Source organism: Pan paniscus, chromosome 21, assembly GCF_029289425.2.
Source record: "Pan paniscus chromosome 21, NHGRI_mPanPan1-v2.0_pri, whole genome shotgun sequence".
Lineage (NCBI taxonomy): Eukaryota > Metazoa > Chordata > Mammalia > Primates > Hominidae > Pan > Pan paniscus.
Window position 1 is genome coordinate 57,628,556 of NC_073270.2, and position 19,682 is coordinate 57,648,237.

Consider the following 19,682-nt stretch of genomic DNA (forward strand, 5'->3'; position numbering starts at 1 on the left):
TCCAAGTTTAACTTCCAATTACATTGCCTCATACCAGAATCTCTGGAAACAAGAATAATTTCCAGGGCTTACATCATGTAGCAACTTTTTTTTTTTTTTTTTTTTTTTTTTAGACAGAGTCTCACTCTGTCTCCCAGGCTGGAGTGCAATCTCAGCTCACTGCAACCTCTTCCTCCCAGGTTCATGCCATTCTCCTACCTCCGCCTCCCAAGTAGCTGGGACTACAGGTGCTCACCACCATGTCCAGCTAATTTTTTTGTTTTTTTTTAGTAGAGACAGGGTTTCACCATGTTAGCCAGGATGGTCTCAGTCTCCTGACCTCATGATCTGCCCGCCTTGGCCTCCTAAAGTGCTGGGATTACAGGCATGAGCCACCGTGCCCGGCCCACATGTAGTAACTTTTTTCACTGTTCCAGGTTTTATAAATATATCCCCTTTTTCAGCACTTGCTCTCGCTTACCTTTTTTCTTTTGTAGGCAGGGTCTCCCTTTGTCACTCAGGCTGGAGTGCAGTGGTGCGATCATGGCTCAACCTCCTGGGTTCAAGTGATCCTCCCGCCTCAGGCTCCCAAGTAGCTGGGACTATATATGTGTGACACCACACCCGGCTAATTTTTTAATTTTTTGTACAGACAGGGTCTCACTATGTTGCCCTGGCTGGGTTCAAATTCCTGGGCTTAAGCTATCTCTGCCACCTCAGCCTCACAAAGTGCTGAGATTACAGGCATGAGCCACTGCACCCAGGCAGCCCCTTTCTAAAAAAATAAAATGGGCCGGGCGTGGTGGCTCACACCTGTAATCCCAGCACTTTGGGAGGCCGAGGAGGGTGGATCATGAGGTCAAGAGACCGAGACCATCCAGGCCAACATGGTGAAACCCCATCTCTACTAAAAATTAAAAAATTAGCTGGGCGTGGTGGCGGGTGCCTGTAGTCCAGCTACTTCAGAGGCTGAGGCAGGAGAATCGCTTGAACCTGGGAGGCGGAGGCTGCAGTGAGCTAAGCTCATGCCACTGCACTCCAGCCTGGCCACAGAGTGAGACTCTGTCTCAAACAAACAAACAAACAAAAACGAGTTTTACACTATTCTATAAATAAAAGGGTTTCAGGGTTAGCCATGAAAGGCCCCAGTGACAAAGTTGTAATGTGATCAGAAATGAAAAGCTCAAAAAAAGATTTCAGTTGGTGATGAAACAAGGCAAGGATTATGAATCTCACAGGCGTTTCCTTTCTCCAGAAACTGAAGGCACCTTTGCCAGGAGAAAAAGGCAGTTTCCATGGCAGGGACCCAGCCTTGACTTCCCCAGGATCTGTCCACATGAACGTTGTAATGAGTCCACCCGAGATGGGGACTCTCCATTGTATTTCCATTTTATGACATCTTTTTATATTTCACAGGAGAGGATTCTGAATAAAAATGAGCCCAGCTTTTAGGGCTGTTTTTTATTATCAGCATTTGGTAAAAAACATCCTTAATGAGGTGTTAAGAGTCATCCTGCATCCTATTGTGGAGAGGCCTGGGAGCTCATAAACCCCTGAAAAGCCACAGGGTAATTTATAATCCTTGATGCCACCCCTTCCTGACACAAGCGCTTCAGAGGGAGCATCTTTAGTTCTCAGGCACTTCCTGTAATTTACACGCCCAAGCTGCTTCGACCACAATCTGAATTCAACCTTATTAAATAAAGTTCAGCCCAGGATTCTTCTTGCCAAGCTGTTCACCTCTGAGAAACTCTGGCCAGCCTGCCTGAAATTAGTTAGAGTTTCCGTTGAGTTTGGACTGAAGGTGTGGCTCTAGAAAGTGTTCACATTTCTCTCCTTACTGGTGAGGAATTTAACAGTTATGGTTCTGGGGAAAAACAATAACATAACAACAACAACAACAAAAAAAAACCACTTTTGCTTCTCTGCAAGAAGAGGAGTTTCTTGATACTGTGATGTTTTACTCATAAGTTCATATCCTTTCTGAAATAGACTTCAATTAAGACTGAGGGTGTCCTAAGCCCCAGAATGATATACTACTTCATTGATAAAAAAATACTGCCACTTATATAAGGGATCTAAAAGAGCCAGATTCATAGAATCAAAGTGTGGAATGGTGGTTGCCAGGGGGTTGTGGGAGAGGGCAATAGGGAATTACCAATCAGCCAATAATCAATGGGCATAAGGTTTCAGTTAAGCAACAGGAATAAGTTCTAGAGATCTGCTGTATGACATTTAACCTAGAGTCAACGACAGTGGATTATACACTGAAAAATTTGTTAAGAGGGCCAGCCTTGTATGGCTGGGAGCAGTGGCTCATGGCTGTAATCCCAGCACTTTGGGAGGCCAAGGCGGGCGCATCACCTGAGGTCAGGAGTTCGAGACCAGCCTAACCAACATGGAGAAACCCCGTCTCTACTAAAAATACAAAAAAATTAGCCAGGCGTGGTGGCGCATGCCTGTAATCCCAGCTACTCGGGAGGCTGAGGCAGGAGAATCGCTTGAACCCAGGAGGTGGAGGTTGTAGTGAGCCGAGATCGCGCCACTACACTCCAGCCTGGGCAACAAGAGCGAAACTCCGTCTCAAAAAAAAAAAAAGAAGGGCCAGCCTTGGTGGGTCACACCTGTAATCCGAGCACCTTAAGAGCCCAAGGCGGAAGGATTCCTTGAGCCCAGGAGTTCGAGGTCAGCCTCGGCAATATAGTGAGACCCTGCCTCTATTTTTCATTTAAAAAAAAACCAAAATTTGTTAAAAGTGTATATCTCATGATAAGTGTTCCTCTCAATCAAATAAAATAAAACGACCGCCACAAACCAGACTTTGTGATGGCGACAAATATCTCAGGTTTAATCTTGAAATCTATAAATTGAAGAATAAAGAAAATAATTTAATCCTTTCCTTTATATCCTTTTTTGTTTGTTTGTTTTTGTTTGAGATGGAGTTTTGCTCTTGTTGCCCAGGCTGGAGTGCCATGGTGCGATTTCAGCTCACTGCGACCTCCACCTCCCAGGTTCAAGCAATTCTCCTGCCTCAGCCTCCCCAGTAGCTGGGATTACAGGCATGTATCACCACACCCGGCTAATTTTGTATTTTTAGTAGAGACGGGGTTTCACCATGCTGGTCAGGCTGGTCTCGAACTCCTGACCTGAAGTGATCCACTCACCTTGGCCTCCCAAAGTGCAGGGATTATAGACATTAGCCACGGTGCCTGGCCCTTTCCTTTATACTTTATATCCTTATTTGGGGATCTCTTTTTTATTTTTTATTTTTTTAAGAAAAGTACACATGACATGGTATATATTGACCCTTCCTGACTTTATTCAATTAAATATTATAATTGACTATTAGATGGTTATTTCTTTATTGCTATTAATTTTTTTTTTTTTTTGAGACAGTCTTTCTCTATTGCCCAGGCTGGAGTGCAGTGGCGCAATCTCGGCTCACTGCAAGCTCCGCCTCCCTGGTTCACACCATTCTCCTGCCTTAGCTTCCCGAGTAGTTGGGACTACAGGTGCCCGCCACCACGCCCGGCTAATTTTTGTATTTTTAGTAGAGACGGGGTTTCACCTTGTTAGCCAGGATGGTCTCGATCTCCTGACCTTGTGATCTGCCTGCTTCAGCCTCCCAAAGTGCTGGGATTACAGGCGTGAGCCACTGCGCCCGGCCTATTGCTATTAAATTTTAACATCAGCATTTCACATAGTCCCTATTTGGCTTTCATAGTTCCTGTTGACTGAATATCATTTATATTTAACTTGAAAAATAGATATTTATATTTCACTTGTGTGGACATAGTTGAAAAAGTGTAGGAATTATAGATTTTATCATGCAACATTTTATGTTGTTTCCAGCCTCTGAACGAATAAATAATTTATATGTGCAATGTATATGTTTGGTTCCTAGGTCCTCTGGGGAGGCATTGTAGGGGAAAAACCCACAAAACCTGGTGTTGGAGGGTCAGGGTTCAAGTTCTGTTCTTAGCAATAATGTGATCTTGAGGCCATCAATCATTGTTTCTGACCCCACATGTCCTTATTAGTAAAGTGAAACTGATAATACATATGCCACTGCATTGTTAAATTATTATTATAATAATTATTATTATTATTTGAGACAGAGTCTCACTCTGTCACCTAGGCTTGAGTACAGTGGCGCAATCTTGCCTCACTGCAATCTCCGCCTCCCGGGTTCAAGCGATTCTCCTGCCTTGAGTAGCTGGGATTATAGGTGCATGCCACCACGCCCAGGTAATTTTTGTATTTTTAGCAGAGACAGGGTTTCAGGGTTTCACCATGTTGGTCAGGCTGGTCTCGAACTTCTGACCTCGTGATCCGCCCGCCTCGGCCTCCCAAAGTGCTGGGATTACAGGCATGAGCCATCCCGCCCGGACTGTTAAATTAGTATTTATTTTCTTTTTCCTTTTTTTGAGACGGAGTCTCACTCTGACGCCCAGGCTGGAGTGCAATGGTGCGATCTCGGTTCACTGCAACCTCCGCCTCCTGGGTTCAAGCAATTCTCCTGCCTCAGCCTCCCGAGTAGCTGGGACTACAGGTGCACACCGCCACACCTGGCTAATTTTTTTCTATTTTAGTAGAGACAGGGTTCACCATGTTGCCCAGGATGGTCTGGAATTCCTGAGCTGAGGCAATCCACCCTTCTCAGCCTCCCAAAGTGCTGGGATTACAGGTGTGAGCCACCATGCCTGGCCCTTCTTTTTTTTTTCTGAGACGAATTCTTGCTCTGTCACCCAGGCTAGAGTGCAGTGGCGGATCTCGGTTTACTGAAACCCCCGCCTCCCAGGTTCAAGCAATTCTCCAGCCTCAGCCTCCTGAGTACCTGGGATTACAGGCATGTGCCATCACGCCTAGCTAATTTTTGTATTTTTAGTAGAGACGGGGTTTTACCATGTTGGCCAGGCTGGTCTTGAACTCCTGACATTGTGATTTGCCCACCTCGGCCTCCCAAAGTGCTGGGATTACAGGCATGAGCCACCATGCCTGGCCTATTTATTTTCATTATAATTGACAGTTATTTAATTAAGTATAAACTTTTAGCTACGTGTTGTGAATGTGTGTTATGTCACTTGACTAACCTATAAAGTGTGAACAGTTATTAGCATCACAGGTGAGGTTCTTGAGCCTCAGAGAGGTTAAGTGACTTGCCCATGGTCACACAGCCTGAAAGTGGCAAACCTGGGATATGAACCTAGGAACATATGACTGCAAAAACAGTACCCCAAGTCATTTGACGTGAAGCTGCCTTTTGATGATGTAAATGAGATTGACTGCGACTTGTAAAGCTGTCTGTAAATGCCTAGTTAAGAGAGATATGGCCAAGACATCAGAAATTTTGAGCAGAAGAAGGTTCTAGGAATCAACTAATTAAATAACGTGATTTTAGAATGATGAGGCCGAGAGTCTACCTTGGGTCAGAAACTAAGATAGAGATGTCAGATGAGAAGACAGATGCCCAGCTGCACCCTGGGCTCCCTGTAGCGCTGTGTTTAGGTTCTCAGACCCGGGAGTCAGAGCCTGGGCTCAATATTGAGCTCCGGTTCATACTAGCTGTGTACCTTGGACAAGATATGTAAATTCTCTATACCTTAGTTTCTGCATCTCTAAAATGGGATAGCTAAGAGTAATTACAGGCTGGGTGCAGTGGCTCATGCCTGTAATTCCAGCACTTTGAGAGGCCAAGATGGATGGATCACACGAGGCCAGGAGTTTGAGACTAGCATGGCCAACATGGAGAAACCCCATCTCTACTAAAAATACAAAAATTAGCCGGGCTGGTGGTGCATGTCTGTGATTCCAGCTACTTGGGAGCCTGAGGCAGAAGAATTGCTTGAACCTAGGAGGCAGAGGTTGCAGTGAGCTGAGATTGCACTGCTGTACGCAAGCCTGGGTGACAGAGCAAGACTCTGTCTTCGGAAAAAAAAAAAAAAAGTGTAACTATAGAAAGATTAAACAAGTTTAAAATGTGTGACATGCTTAAAATAGTGGTAATTTATAAATGTATCATTATTCTGGCCACCACTGATCGTCTTTAAAACTGCACCATTCCTATTTGATGAGCTGAACATACAAAAACATCCATGGATACCATTATCATCTTTATCTCTTGCGAAACAGCAAATGATGAATAAATCTGTACAATTCATTTTTCTTTTTTTCTTTCTTTTTTTTTTTGAGATGGAGTCTCACTCCATCACCCAGGCTGCAGTGCAGTGGCGCGATCTCAGCTCACTGCAACCTCCGCCTCCCGGGTTCAAGCAATTCTCCTGCCTCAGCCTCCTGAGTAGCCGGTACCACAGGTGTGCACCACCATGCTCGGCTAATTTTTGTATTTTTAGTAGAGATGGGGTTTCACCATGTTGGCCAGGATGGTCTTGATCTCCTGACCTTCTGATCCGCCTGCCTTGGCCTCCCAAAGTGCAGGGATTCCAAGTGTGAGCCACCATGCCCGGCCTGTACAATTCATTTTTCTAAGCCACTAATCTGATCAATTATTTCACTGCCTTGATTAACACTTTTCCATGAAGTATTTACAAGTCACATATCTGATAAGTATCCAAAATATGAAAACAACTCTCACCACTTGACAATTGTATTAATTGTTTTTAAGACAAAAAATCCAATTAAAACACGGGGGAAAAAATGGAATAGACATTTCCCCAAAGTACATATACAAATGGCCAAAATGTACATGAAAAGATGCTCAGGATCATTAGTCATTAGCGAAATGCAAATCATAACTGCAATGTGATGCCACCTGAGACCCTGTAGGGTGGCTATAATAAAAAATATGGAGAGTAACAAGTGTTGGCAAAGATGGAGAGAAATTGGAACTCTCATACATTGTTGGTGGGAGTATAAGTGGTACAGCTGCTTTTGAAAAATCTGGTAGTTTCTTAAAATATTAAACATAATTTTCATTTGATCCAGAAGTTCTACTCCTAGGTATGTATTTGAGAGAATTAAAAACATATGTCTACAAAGAAACTGTTTCTTTGTTTTTTGTTTTTTGTTTTTTTTTAGACAGGGTCTTGCTCTGTTGCTCAGGCTGAAATACAGTGGTGTGATCTTGGTTCACTGTAGCCTCTTCCTCCAGGGTTCACACAATTCTCGTGCCCCAGCCTCCCAAATAGCTGGGATTACAGGCATGTGCCACCATACACGGCTAATTTTTTTTTTTTTTTTTTTTTTTGCATTTTTAGTGGACATGGGGTTTCACCATGTTGGCCTGGCTGGTCTGAAACTCCTGGCCTCAAGAGGTCTACCCACCTTGGCCTCCCAAAGTGCTAGGAGCTACTGTGCCTGGCCCTCTACACAGAAATGTGTATACAAATGTTTATAGCAGCATTATTCCTAAACTCCAAAAAGTAGAAATAACGTAAATGTCCATTGACTGATGAACTGATAAACAAAATATGCTCTACCTATACAACGGAATATTATTCAGCTGTAAAAAGGGAAGAAGTAGATCACTGGCACAGAATAGAGAGCCCAGAAGTAAACCTTCATGTATATGGGCCAATGATCTTTGACAAGGGTGCCAAAACTGCACAAGGGGAAAAGGATTGCCTCTTCAACAAATGGTGTTGGGAAAATTGGATATCTACACGCAAAGAACTAAAGACATACCCTTTTCTTCTTGTGCCATATACAGAAATTAATTCAAAATGGATTAGGAACCAGGGCTTTGTGTGGTGTCTCACGCCTGTAATCCCCTCACTGTGGGAGACCCAGGCAGGAGGATTGCTTGAGGCCAGGAGTTTGAGGCCAGTCTGAGCAACATAGCAAGACCACATGTCTACAAAAATAATAATTGTAAAAAAGATTAAAAACCTAAACATAAGACCTGAGATTATAAAACTTCTAGAAGGAAATATACTGGGGCGGGGCGGAGTGGCTCATGGCTATAATCCCTGCACTTTAGGAGGCCAAGGAAGGCGGATCACTGGAGGTCAGGAGTTCAAGACCAGCCTGGCCAACATGGTGAAACCCCGTCTCCACTAAAAATACAAAAATTAGCTGGGCATGGTGGTGGGTGCCTGTAATCCCAGGTACTCAGGAGGCTGAAGCAGGTAGAATTGCTTGAGCCTGGGAGGCAGAGGTTGCAGTGAGCCGAGATCCTGCCACTGCACTCCGGCCTGGGCAACAAGAGCGAAACTCTGTCTCAAAAAACAAAACAAAACAACAAAACAACACAAAAACAGAAAACAAATATTGGCAAGAAATTGGTACCCTTAGATACTGTTGGTGGGAGTGAAAAATGGTGTAGCCACCATGGAAAACAGTATAGTGGTTCCTCAAAAAATTTAAAATAATTGGCTGGGCGCAGTGGCTCACACCTGTAATCTCAACACTTTGGGACACTGAGACGGGCAGATCACCTGAGGTCAGGAGTTTGAGCCTGGACAACATGGTGAAACCCCGTATCTACTAAAAATACAAAAATTAGCCAGAAATGGTGGTGCGTGCCGGTAATCCCAGCTACTCTGGAGACTGAGGCAGGAGAATTGTTTGAACCCGGGAGTTTACAGTGAGCTGAGATCGCACCACTGCAACCCCAGCTTGGGTGACAGAGCAAGACTTCATCTCAAAATAATTAATTATTAAATTAATTAATGACCATAAAAAACTATCACCTGATTCGGCAATCCCACTTCTGGGTATATATCCAAAAGAATTGAAAACAAGATCTCAGAGAGAGATTTGCAACATGTTCATTGCGGCACTATTGACAATAGTCAAGATGTAGAAGCAACCAAAATGCCCACTGGATGAATGGATAAAGAAAATGTGGGCCAGGTGCGGGGGCTCACACCTGTAATCCCAGCACTTTGGGAGGCTGAGGCAGGCAGATCACTTGAGGTCAGGAGTTTGAGACCAGCCTGGCCAACATGGTGAAATGCCGCCTCCATTAAAAATACAAAAATTAGCCCGGCATGGTGGTGTGCGCCTGTGGTCCCAGCTACTCAGGAAGCTAAGGCAGGAGAATACGATGAACCCAGGAGGCGGAAGTTGCAGTGAGCTGAGATCGCGCCACTGCACTCCAGCCTGGGTGACACAGCAAGACTTCGTCTCAAAAAATAAATAAAAATAAAATAATAAATAAATACACCCAGAAAAGGCACTTGTTGATAGAATGAGAGCTGCAATTAGAAGGTAGCGTGTTGGCTTGTCCATGTTGGGCGCTGCTCTGTGCACATCTGCAAACGACCTTAAGAGCACCAGGAGCACTAATTTGGGGGTTACAAATAAATTTCAGTGAGTAGGTGAATTTGAAAATATGCAGGCCTCAATTAATGAGGATCACTGTCTTTTGAAGACCATTATTGCATAAGTGCATTTGGAAAAGCCAGCCTCATTCTGATGAAAAACCGTGGGAGTATTGCTGGAGAAATGTTAGAGTCGAAATTTTTCCTGATTTGCAGCTGAGAGTCTCCTAACTGATCCAGAATCCCAGATTTCACCAAGAATCATGAATGAAAGGGAGTGTTTTCCATAGCATTTGGGAGACAGAGATTTCACACCCCCAAGATGAGTCACAACTGATTATTGAGGGATTCTCTGTGGCTAGGATATTTCAGCCAAGAGTTGAAGAATGCAGAAGTCCTTCTTCCTCCGTACAGGAGAGCCCATCTTATTATTTCCCTCTCTCTTGTTCCTAAGACATGGCTGTTTACTCTTTTATTTTTGAGACACAGTTTCACTCTGTCGCACAGGCTGGAGTGCAGTGGCATGATCTTGGCTCACTGCAATCTCCGCTTCCCGGGTTCAAGTCATTCTGCCATTCTCATGCCTCAGCCTCCTGAGTGACTAGGAATTACAGGTGTACGCCACCACGCCTGGCTAAGTTTTGTATTTTTAGTAGATACGGAGTTTCACCATGTTGGCCAGGCTGGTTTTGAACTCCTGACCTCAAGTAATCTGCCTGCTTTGGCCTCCCAAAGTGCTAGGATTACAGGCGTGAGCCATCACACCTGGCTGGTTTCGCTGTTTAAAAACCGATTCTGGGCCAGGCGCGGTGGCTCACGCCTGTAATCCAAGCACTTTGGGAGGCCGAGTTGGGTGGATCATGAGGTCAGGAGTTTGAGACCAGCCTGGCCAGCATGGTGAAACCCCGTCTCTACTAAAAATACAAAAAATTAGCTGGGCATAGTGGCACACGCCTGTAGTCCCAGCTACTCGGGAGGCTGAGGCAGGACAATTGCTTGAACCCAGCAGGTGGAAGTTGCAGTGAGCCGAGATCGTGCCACTGCACTCCAGCCTGGGTGACAGACTGAGCATCTGTCTCAAAAAAAAAAAAAACAACAACAAAAAAAAAAACAAAAACCAATTCTAACATGCTTTTGGTTCCAGAGCGCTCTGGAAAACTCAAATAAGTCACTACAGTTAATATAATAGTAGATCCAGTTTCCATTTGGCTGCCTGGGTTCTAATCTGAGCTCTATTCTAGCTGTGCAATGTTGAACCAGCTTATGTGCCTCAGTTTCCCTTGTCTGTAAAAATGTAAAATTTTTGCAGTAGATGTAAAAATCATTGTGAAGATTGGTGGGCTTTTTGAGGAAGATGCAGTTACAGGTACTGCAAAGCGGTGGTCTGCCTGCTCCTGATCCTGCCTCACCCCTGTGGGCTCTCAAGGAACAAGTCGGTCAGGAAGTCACACGCTGCAGCCATGGCTTTTATCTGTTTATTGATTTTTAGAGCTGGGGGTCTCACTGTGTTGCCCAAGATGGTCTGAAACTCTTGGGCTCAAGCGATCCTCCTGCCTTGGCCGCCTGAATTGCTGGGACTACAGGGGTGAGACACTGTGCTCAGCTCAAAATGTATTAAGAGCAGGCGTTGTGGACCTCGTGAGGCAATTCACATTGCCATTTTAAGCTGCATATTTAAATCTAAGCTGTCCACTAGGCTTTGGAGAGGCATTTCCTGAATGTCTGTTCTAAAGGAGCAACTCTTCCAGCCCTCTTGTTCTGTGGCAGATAACCCTGATCATGACTGGCAATGACTTTATTTCAATTTATATTTTGGTTTGTCCTCATCACTAGAAATGAAAGCCTCATAAAAACAGGGACTTTATTGCTCCTGTTCATCTATATATCCCCAGGACAGTGCCAGGCACATAGTAGATGCTCAATAAGTATGTGTTGACTGAATAAACGAATGAATAACAGAATTTGGTGCCTGACTCCCAAGCCCTTGTACTTAACACAAGGCTGTGCTTCTTCTCACACCCTTCTTTGTGTGGTAGTGGGTTTGGTCATGACTTAGAGCCGCATCGTCCAATATGGTAGCCACTAGCCACATGTGGCAATTTAAATTTAACTTTAAAGTAGTGAAAGTTAAATAAAGTTAAAAACCCAGCTCCCCAGGCATGCTAGTATATTTCCAGTGCTCAGTACCTACATGTGACAAATGGCTAGTGGAGAGTTCCCATATAGAACATTTCAATTGTCACAGAAAGTTCCATTAACGGAGTTGATTGAGATCAGTGGTTCTCAACTGGAGAAGATTTTGCCTCCCAAGGGGCATTTGGCAATGTCTGGAAACCTTTCTAGTTATCACAGCTTGGAAGATGCACCTGACATCCAGTGGGTAGAGGCCAGGGATGCTGCTAAACATGCTACAATACACAGGACAGCTTCACACTAGAGAAGTATTTGGCCCAAAATGTCAGCAGTACTGAGGCTGAGAAACATGGTTTACAGGAAGGCGCTTGGGTGACAGTTTTCTCTCTATGACCAGAATGCTAAATTCCTCAGGACCTGGATGGGTTAATTTGCAATTAAAAGCCTGATAAGGACTCTTCAGTGTATGTGGCATGGTGTCTAGTTTCCTGGCTTGAATTCCTGGAATTCCTCCTGATATTTTGAATAGGATATTAAAATCCAGAAATCATTGCCCAACTGTGTTTTCAAGTGTCCACACTTCCCTGTGAGACTCATTCAATGGGATTCACAACACTCAGACCAAAAGGCATTTCTAAGGCTAGATTGTTCTAGATCAAGGCTCTGTAAGACACAGTCCCGGCCAAGCCTGCCCATGAACAGAATGGCTTTTATATATTTCTTTAATTGGATGAGAAACAATCAAAAGAAGGCCAGATGAGGTGGCTCATGCCTGTAATCCCAGAACTTTGGGAGGCCAAGGCAGGTGGATCACCTGAGGTCAGGGGTTCGAGCGAGCCCAGCCTGGCCAACATGGCGAAAACCCATCTCTACTAAAAATACAAAAATTAGCCGGGCATGGTGGTGCACACTGTAGTCCCAACTACTCAGGAGGCTGAGGCAGGAGAATTGTTTGAACCCGGGAGGTGGAGGTTGCAGTGAGCTAAGATCACACCACTGCACACTCCAGCCTGGGTGATGAGGCAAGACTCAGTCTCAAAAAAAAAAAAAAAAAAAAAGAAACAATTAAAAGAAGAATATTTTATGACACATGAAAATTATATAAAATTCAAATTTCAGTGTCCACAAAGAAAAGTTCTTTGGAACAGTCACCACCATAATTTATATAAAAGTATTGCCCAGGGCTGCTTTCGTGTTGTTGAGTGGTCCCACCACAGAAGCCACAGGGTCTGCAAAGCTGAAAATATTCACCACCTGCCCTTTTACAGAAAGACTTTGCTAATTCCTGCTCTAGATACTGAAGACCTTACTGAATTTTTTCTTTCCTTCCCTCCCCCTACCCATTTGTTCTTTTATTTTCTTAAGATCAAAATTATCCTGATAATTTGCAGGTGTAGACACAGAGCAAATGACCAAATGGACTTTCTTCGGGAAGCCGAGGGCGGAGGGGATTAGCTTCCATGCAGGGGCGTTCATGTGAAAGATTCCTCTTAGATGAATTTAGGGAACAAAGACCCCGTGGTCAATGATTTCTGTGGGTCTGAAAGCAAAAGACTGGCTGAGTTCTTTTGTCAGTTTTGCAGCACAGATCATACAGTTACTGAATACTCCCCTCCACAGTAGTATTCTTTTAACGCTTCACTCCATGACCTCACAAAAATAATTGCTGGGAAGCAAATTTACTTCGCCCTCTGCCTTTATTTGCTGACCAAGGGGCTCAGCCGATAGCCGTATTGTTGATGGAAATGCAAAAGGGGGTGGAGGGAAGGAGAAAGAATACAATTTGGCCAGGGAAGATGGATATATTGAAAGGATTCGAGGATTTGTCCTTGCTTTATAATTGGAGTCAGGATTTTCCTTCAAGTTACCCTGCACAGACTGGAAGGAAACCTCTCCAGGCTCCTCCACCCCCATGGCCTGTTAAACTCTTTCTCAACAAATTGAAATCTGGCTTTTAAATCCTTGTCATTTTTATGATTATATGATTATAGCGAACATTACAACTTGTCCAGTGAATGGACTTTTTAAAAAAAATTTTTTTTTTTTTTTTGTAGCGAGCATCAGGCTATGTTGACCAGGCTGGTCTTGAACTCCTGGTCTCAAGTAATCCTCTTGCCTTGGTCTCACTTTTTCAAATTCTGAGAATGTCTTTATTCAGAAAGAAAATAAAAACTGATTTAAAATGATTTGTATGCATTGGGAGCAGTTGGGATTTGATTTTTTTTTCTCTCTAAGTCTACAGGAGTTTTCACCGATGGCTTTCAATTCTTTGGAATTTCTGGAAATGGAAGCTCGCATCTTGGAAGCAAACCTACAAACAACCTTATATTGTCCCATAACCTCATTTTAGAAAACAGACCACTCTGATTACTGTGGGGATTACCTGGAATGATCTGGGATTCCCTTGGCAGGAACAAAGTGGAAAGATTTTCCGGCCCTTTAATTTGTAAAACGAAAACCTGTGTTGGCTGCTACTGGTAGAAAAATAAAAAATTAATACACCCAAAGTAAAAGTTAGCAAGGATAACTGCCAGGCCAGACACAGTTTGTTATAAGCCCCGCAGTGTGCAATACTGAAAGTGGTTTCCTTCCCCCAGTACTTAGGCATCCAATCAGTCAAACCATCTGATAACTGCTTATCTCCTCTAATGCGACTGAGATGTGTTTGATGACTCTTTGCATTTCAATCGTAAAGCTCACCTTAGGTAAGCACCTTGAGGAGAAAAAAGAAATTCACAAGTCTCAGCTTTTGCATTCATGGAATTTTCTTTTCACAATGGAAGGAAAGTTAAGCTGGTGCCCGTTAGGGGGAGGGGTGCAGAGGTGGTTGAAGATCTTTGAAAGGGAGGGGCGCAGTGTTCAGTTTGTGTGTAGTGCACACACACATACACACACATACACAAAGGTAAAACACTTCATTTGGGTTAAATGGTTGAGAAACAATCCAAAGAAGAATATTTTATGATGCATAAAAAGATATGAAATTCCCATTTCAGTGTCCATTAAGAAAGCTTTATTGGAATGTAGCTTCTTGTCTCAGGAGCCAAAATAGTAAAGCAAAGCAAAGCAATCCCGAGAGAGGGGGAAGATGAAAGATGAACTGGCCACTCTATGCTTCATTTTTAGCTACCTGAGGACACAGGAAAAATAGACAATGTGTATAAGGAAAGATTTCCAGGATTTTGGTAACCATAACTTGGCATGTCTGACTCCCTGCACCCACAGTGCTTTTTATAATCCTCTACCCAGCAATCTTCTGTGAAATGGGGAAGAAGCGGGGCACCTCTCTCATAGGAGTAAAAGGTTGATAGATAGGCACATGTTTATTCTAGCCTGGCACACAGTACATGCTCAGAAAATCTTAGCTGTTATTCTTATCGGGGTGGTTATTGTTTTGTTTTGTTTTGAGATGGCGTCTCGCTCTGTTGCCCAGGCTGGAGTGCAAGGCATGATCTCAGCTCACTGCAACCTCCACCTCCCGGGTTCAAGCGATTCTCCTGCCTCAACCACTCGAGTAGCTGGGACTACAGGCGCCCGCCACCACGCCCGGCTAATTTTTATACTTTTAATAGAGACGGGGTTTCACCATGTTGGCCAGGATGGTCTCGATCTCTTGACCTTGTGATCCACCCGCCTTGGCCTCCCAAAGTGCTGGGATTACAGGCATAAGCCACTGCGCCCGGCGTGGTTATTGTTAACAGCAGTTGCTCTTGTACTTTTCCATCTCCTATTGTTGGAGAAGTATTAGATTGGTGCAAAAGTAATTATAGTTTCTGCCTTACTTTATTTTTATTTTTATTTTTTTATTTTTTATTTTTGAGATGGAGTCTTGCTCTGTCACCCAGGCTGGAGTGCAGTGGTGTGATTTCGGCTCACTACAACCTCTGCCTCCTGGGTTCAAGAGATCCTCCTGCCTCAGTCTCCCCAGTAGCTGGGATTACAGGCACTGCAACTTCTGCCTCCTGGGTTCAAGAGATCCTCCTGCCTCAGTCTCCCCAGTAGCTGGGATTACAGGCGCCCACAACCAAGGCTGGCTAATTTTTGTATTTTTAGTAGAGACAGGATTTCACCACGTTGGCCAGGCTGGTCTTGAATTCCTGACCTCAGGTGATCCACCCGCCTTGGCCTCACAAAGTGCTGGGATTACAGGTGTGAGCCACTGTCCCCGACCACTTTTTTGCCTTACTTTTAATGGCAATTTATAGTTGGTTGGTGCAAAAGTAATTTCTGCAATTACTTAGTATAACTTCAACTTGGTTATAACTCAGTATAACTTCATTTGGCAGCAGTTTGGCAGTATTCGCCAAACTTTAAACATACACTTTCACCCAGCAACTCAGTTTTAGGAGTTCTTCCTATGGATCAATTCCCTCTTCATATGCCAATCAGAATTCATATTTTTGTTTTGAATTCCAAACCACGTGCATGTATTATTGTTTTAGTTTTGTGTTATCAGGATATACATATTTAGGATTATGTCACTTGGTGAATTGACTCCATTATCATTTTGAAATGTCCCATTTTATCCCTGGAAATATTTCTCAAATTGAAATCTATTTTATCTGAAATTAATGCAGCCAATCCACTTTATTAGGCTTTGTGTTTGCATGGAGTATCTTTTTCAATCCCTTACTTCTAATCTACCTGGTCTTTATATTTAAAGTGGGGTTTCAGGCTGGGTGCGATGGCTCATGCCTATAATTCCACAACTTTGGGAAGCTGAAGCAGGCGGATCACGTGAGGTGAGGAGTTCGAGACCAGCCTGGCCAACATGGTGAAACCCCTTCTCTGCTAAAAACACAAAAATTAGCTGGGCATGCTGGCGCACGCCTGTAATCCCAGCTACTTGGAAGGCTGAGGCAGGAGAATCACTTGAACCCAAGAGGCAGAGGTTGCAGTGAACTGAGACTGTGCCACTGCACTCCAGCCTAAGCAACAGTGTGAGACTCCACCTCAAAAAAATAATAAATAAGAAATAAAGCAGAGTTTCTTAGAGACAGCATATGGTTGGGTCTTGCTCTTTTACAAAACCAACAACTTCTGACTTGAATTGGAATATTTAGATGATTTACCCTTATAGGAATTTTTTATATGGTTGAACTTAAATTTACCATCTTGCTCTTTATTTTTTATTGTCCTATTTGTAGTCTATTCTTTTTCCTTCTTTTTGCCTGGCTCCCTTTGGAATGAGTTATTTTTTAGGATTCCATTTTATTTCCATGACTGGTTTATTAGCTATATCTTGTTTTTTTTTTTTTTTTTTGGTTGCTCTAAGGTATAAAGTATGCATCTTCAGCTTATCACAATGTACCATCAAATGATAACAGTTCACATATAATATAAAAATCTTGTAGCAATATACTTCCCTCTCCCCATGTCTTTTGCACTGTATTTGTCATAGATTTTATTACTACTTATGTTATAAACTCTGAAATATTTGTTTTTTTTTTCTTGCTTTAGAGTCAATTGTCTTTTTTTTTTTTTTTTTTTTTGAGATGGAGTCTCGCTCTGTCTCCCAGGCTGGAGAGCAGTGGCGTGATCTCGGCTCACTGCATCCTCAGCCTCCTGGTTCAAGCGATTCTTCTGCCTCAGCCTCCTGAGTAGCTGGGACTACAGGCATGTGCCACCACGCCCAGCTAATTTTTGTATTTTTAGTAGAGACGGGGTTTCACCATGTTGGCCCGGCTGGTCTTGAACTCCTGACCTCGTGATCCACCTGCCTCAGCCTCACAAAGTGCTGGGATTACAGGCATGAGCCATTGCGCCCAGCCAATTCTCTTCTTCATAAATAAAATTTTAATTTTAGAACAGTTTTAGGTTTACAGAAAAATTGAAAAGATTGTACTAAGAGTTACCATATACCCTAAACACAGTTTTCCCTGTTATTAACATCTTACATTAGCATGGCACATTTGTTTTAATCAGTTAAACTATTAGCCAAACATTATTATTTTATTATTATTATTATTTTAGAGACGGAGTCTTGCTCTGTCACCCAGGCTGGAGTGCAGTGGTGCAATTCTGGCTCACTGCAACCTCCACCTCCAAGGTTCAATTGATTCTCCTGCCTCAGCCTCCTCATTAGCTGGGACTACAGGCGCCCACCACCACACCCGGCTAATTTTGTGTATTTTTAGTAGAGACAAGGTTTCACCATGTTGGCCAGGCTGGTCTCAAACTTCTGACCTCAAGTGATTCACTCGCCTTGGCCTTGCAAAGTACTGGGATTACAGGTGTGAGCCACTGCGCCCAGCCAATTTTTGTATTTTTAGTAGAGATGGGGTTTTACCATGTTGGCCAGGCTGGTCTTGAACTCCTGACCTCAAGTGATTCACCCAGCTTGGCCCCCCAAAGTGCTGGGATTACAGGCATGAGCCACCTCACCCGGCCAATTTTTGTATTTTTAGTACAGATGGGGTTTTACCATGTTGGCCATGAGTCAGTCTCAAACTCCTGACTTCAGGTGATCCACCCACCTTGGCCTCTCAAAGTGCTGGGATTACAGGTGTGAGCCACTGCGCCCGGCCAGCCATACATTATTGTTAATTCAATTGCATACTGTATTCAGGTTTCCTTGGTTTTTACCTAATGTCCTTTTACTGCGTTAGGATCCTATCTAAACCACCACACTACATTTAGTTCTAATGTCTCTTTAGGTTACACTTAGCTGTCATAGTTTCTTAGACTCCCCTTGTTTTGAAAACCTAGTTTCTTAGACTACCCTTGTTTTGACAACCTCGACAGTTTTGAGGAGCTTTGGGCAAATATGCTGTAGAATGTCCCTCAATTGAATGGCTTGAACCCGGGAGGCGGAGGTTGCCTTGAGCTGAAATCCTGCCATTCACTCCAGCCTGAGCGACAGAGTGAGATTCTGTCTCAAAAAAAAAAAAAAAAAAAAAAAAAAGAAGGTCCCTCAATTTGGATTTATTTGTTGTTAAATGTTTGTGGAAGGAAAACCACAGAGGTAAAGCCATTCTCATCACATTAGATCAAAGGTACATTCTATCAACACGACTTATCATTGTTGATGTTAACTTGGATCTCCTGGCTGAGCTAGTATTTGTTTACTGTAAAGAAAATCTTTAGCTCTGTGTTTATGAGCTCATGTCTACCTTCAGAACCAAAACTGCAGAAACGGAAAAGTAGTTTGCCCAAATCCCCAAGAACCATATACTTTGGATAACGACAAAATTTAGAGTTATTCTGGCACAGGTACCTCTCCAAGTCACCCTCACTCTCCTCACCAGTTCCATACTACCTTGCTCCTCCAGCCAACTCGGTCATCAGAAAGTACTTATTTATTTATTCATTTGTTTAGGGTCTGTGACCTTGCAACGACACATTCTCTATGTCTCTGCATCAGGCTTCTCTTCAACTCCCTGAGCTTCAGCTAGTTCCTCTTACCTCCTCCGTCCTTCCTGAGTGCTGGGATGATGGGTGTTGGAAAAGGACTTTGAAAGCCGTATATACAGTACTATACAAAAATGAGTCATCGTTATAAATGTAAGCTCTGCTGTCGCCTGCCATCTGTCCGTATCTCCCCTCCACGCTCTTGCTAGAACGTAGGATATAGACATCCAATGGTACTTCCTCCCAATATGTGTCTTCAAACTCAGAGCTCTAGTCCGTGGGTCCCAACTTTTTTGGCACCAGGGACTGGTTTTGTGTAAGACAATTTTTCCATGGATGGGATGGGTTGGGGGAAATGGTTTTGGAATAGAAACTGTTCCACCTCAGATCATCAGGCATTAAATTCTCATAAGAAGCGTGCACCCTAGATCCCTCCCATGCGCACTTCAGAATAGGGTTCCCGCTCCTATGAGAATCTAATGCCTAGAGAGATCTGACAGGAGGTGGAGCCCCCGCGGCAACGCTCGCCCGCCTGCCACTCCCTTCCTGCCCTGTGGCCTGGTTCCTAACAGGCCATAGCCCAGTACCTGTCCACGGCCTGGGGGTTGGGGACCCCTGCTCTAGCCCATAAGACTAAGCCGTTTGTATGGTCTAAATGTTTCCTCCAAAATTCATGTGTTGAAACTTAATGGCCAGAGTGACAGTATTAAGAGGTGGGGCCTTTGGAGGTAATTAAGTCATGAGATTAGAGCCCTTGTAGAGGGGATTTGGCCCCTTATAAAAGGGCCTGCTGGGTGCAGTGGCTCACACCTATAATCCCAGCACTTTAGAAGGTCTAGGAGGGAGGATCACTTGAGCCTAGAAGTTTGAGACCAGACTGGGTTACATAGTGAGACTCTGTCTCTACAAAACACTTAAAAATTAGCTAGGTGTGGTGGTGCATTCCCACAGTCCCAGCTACTCGGGAGGTTGAGGTGAGAGGATTGCTTGAGCTCC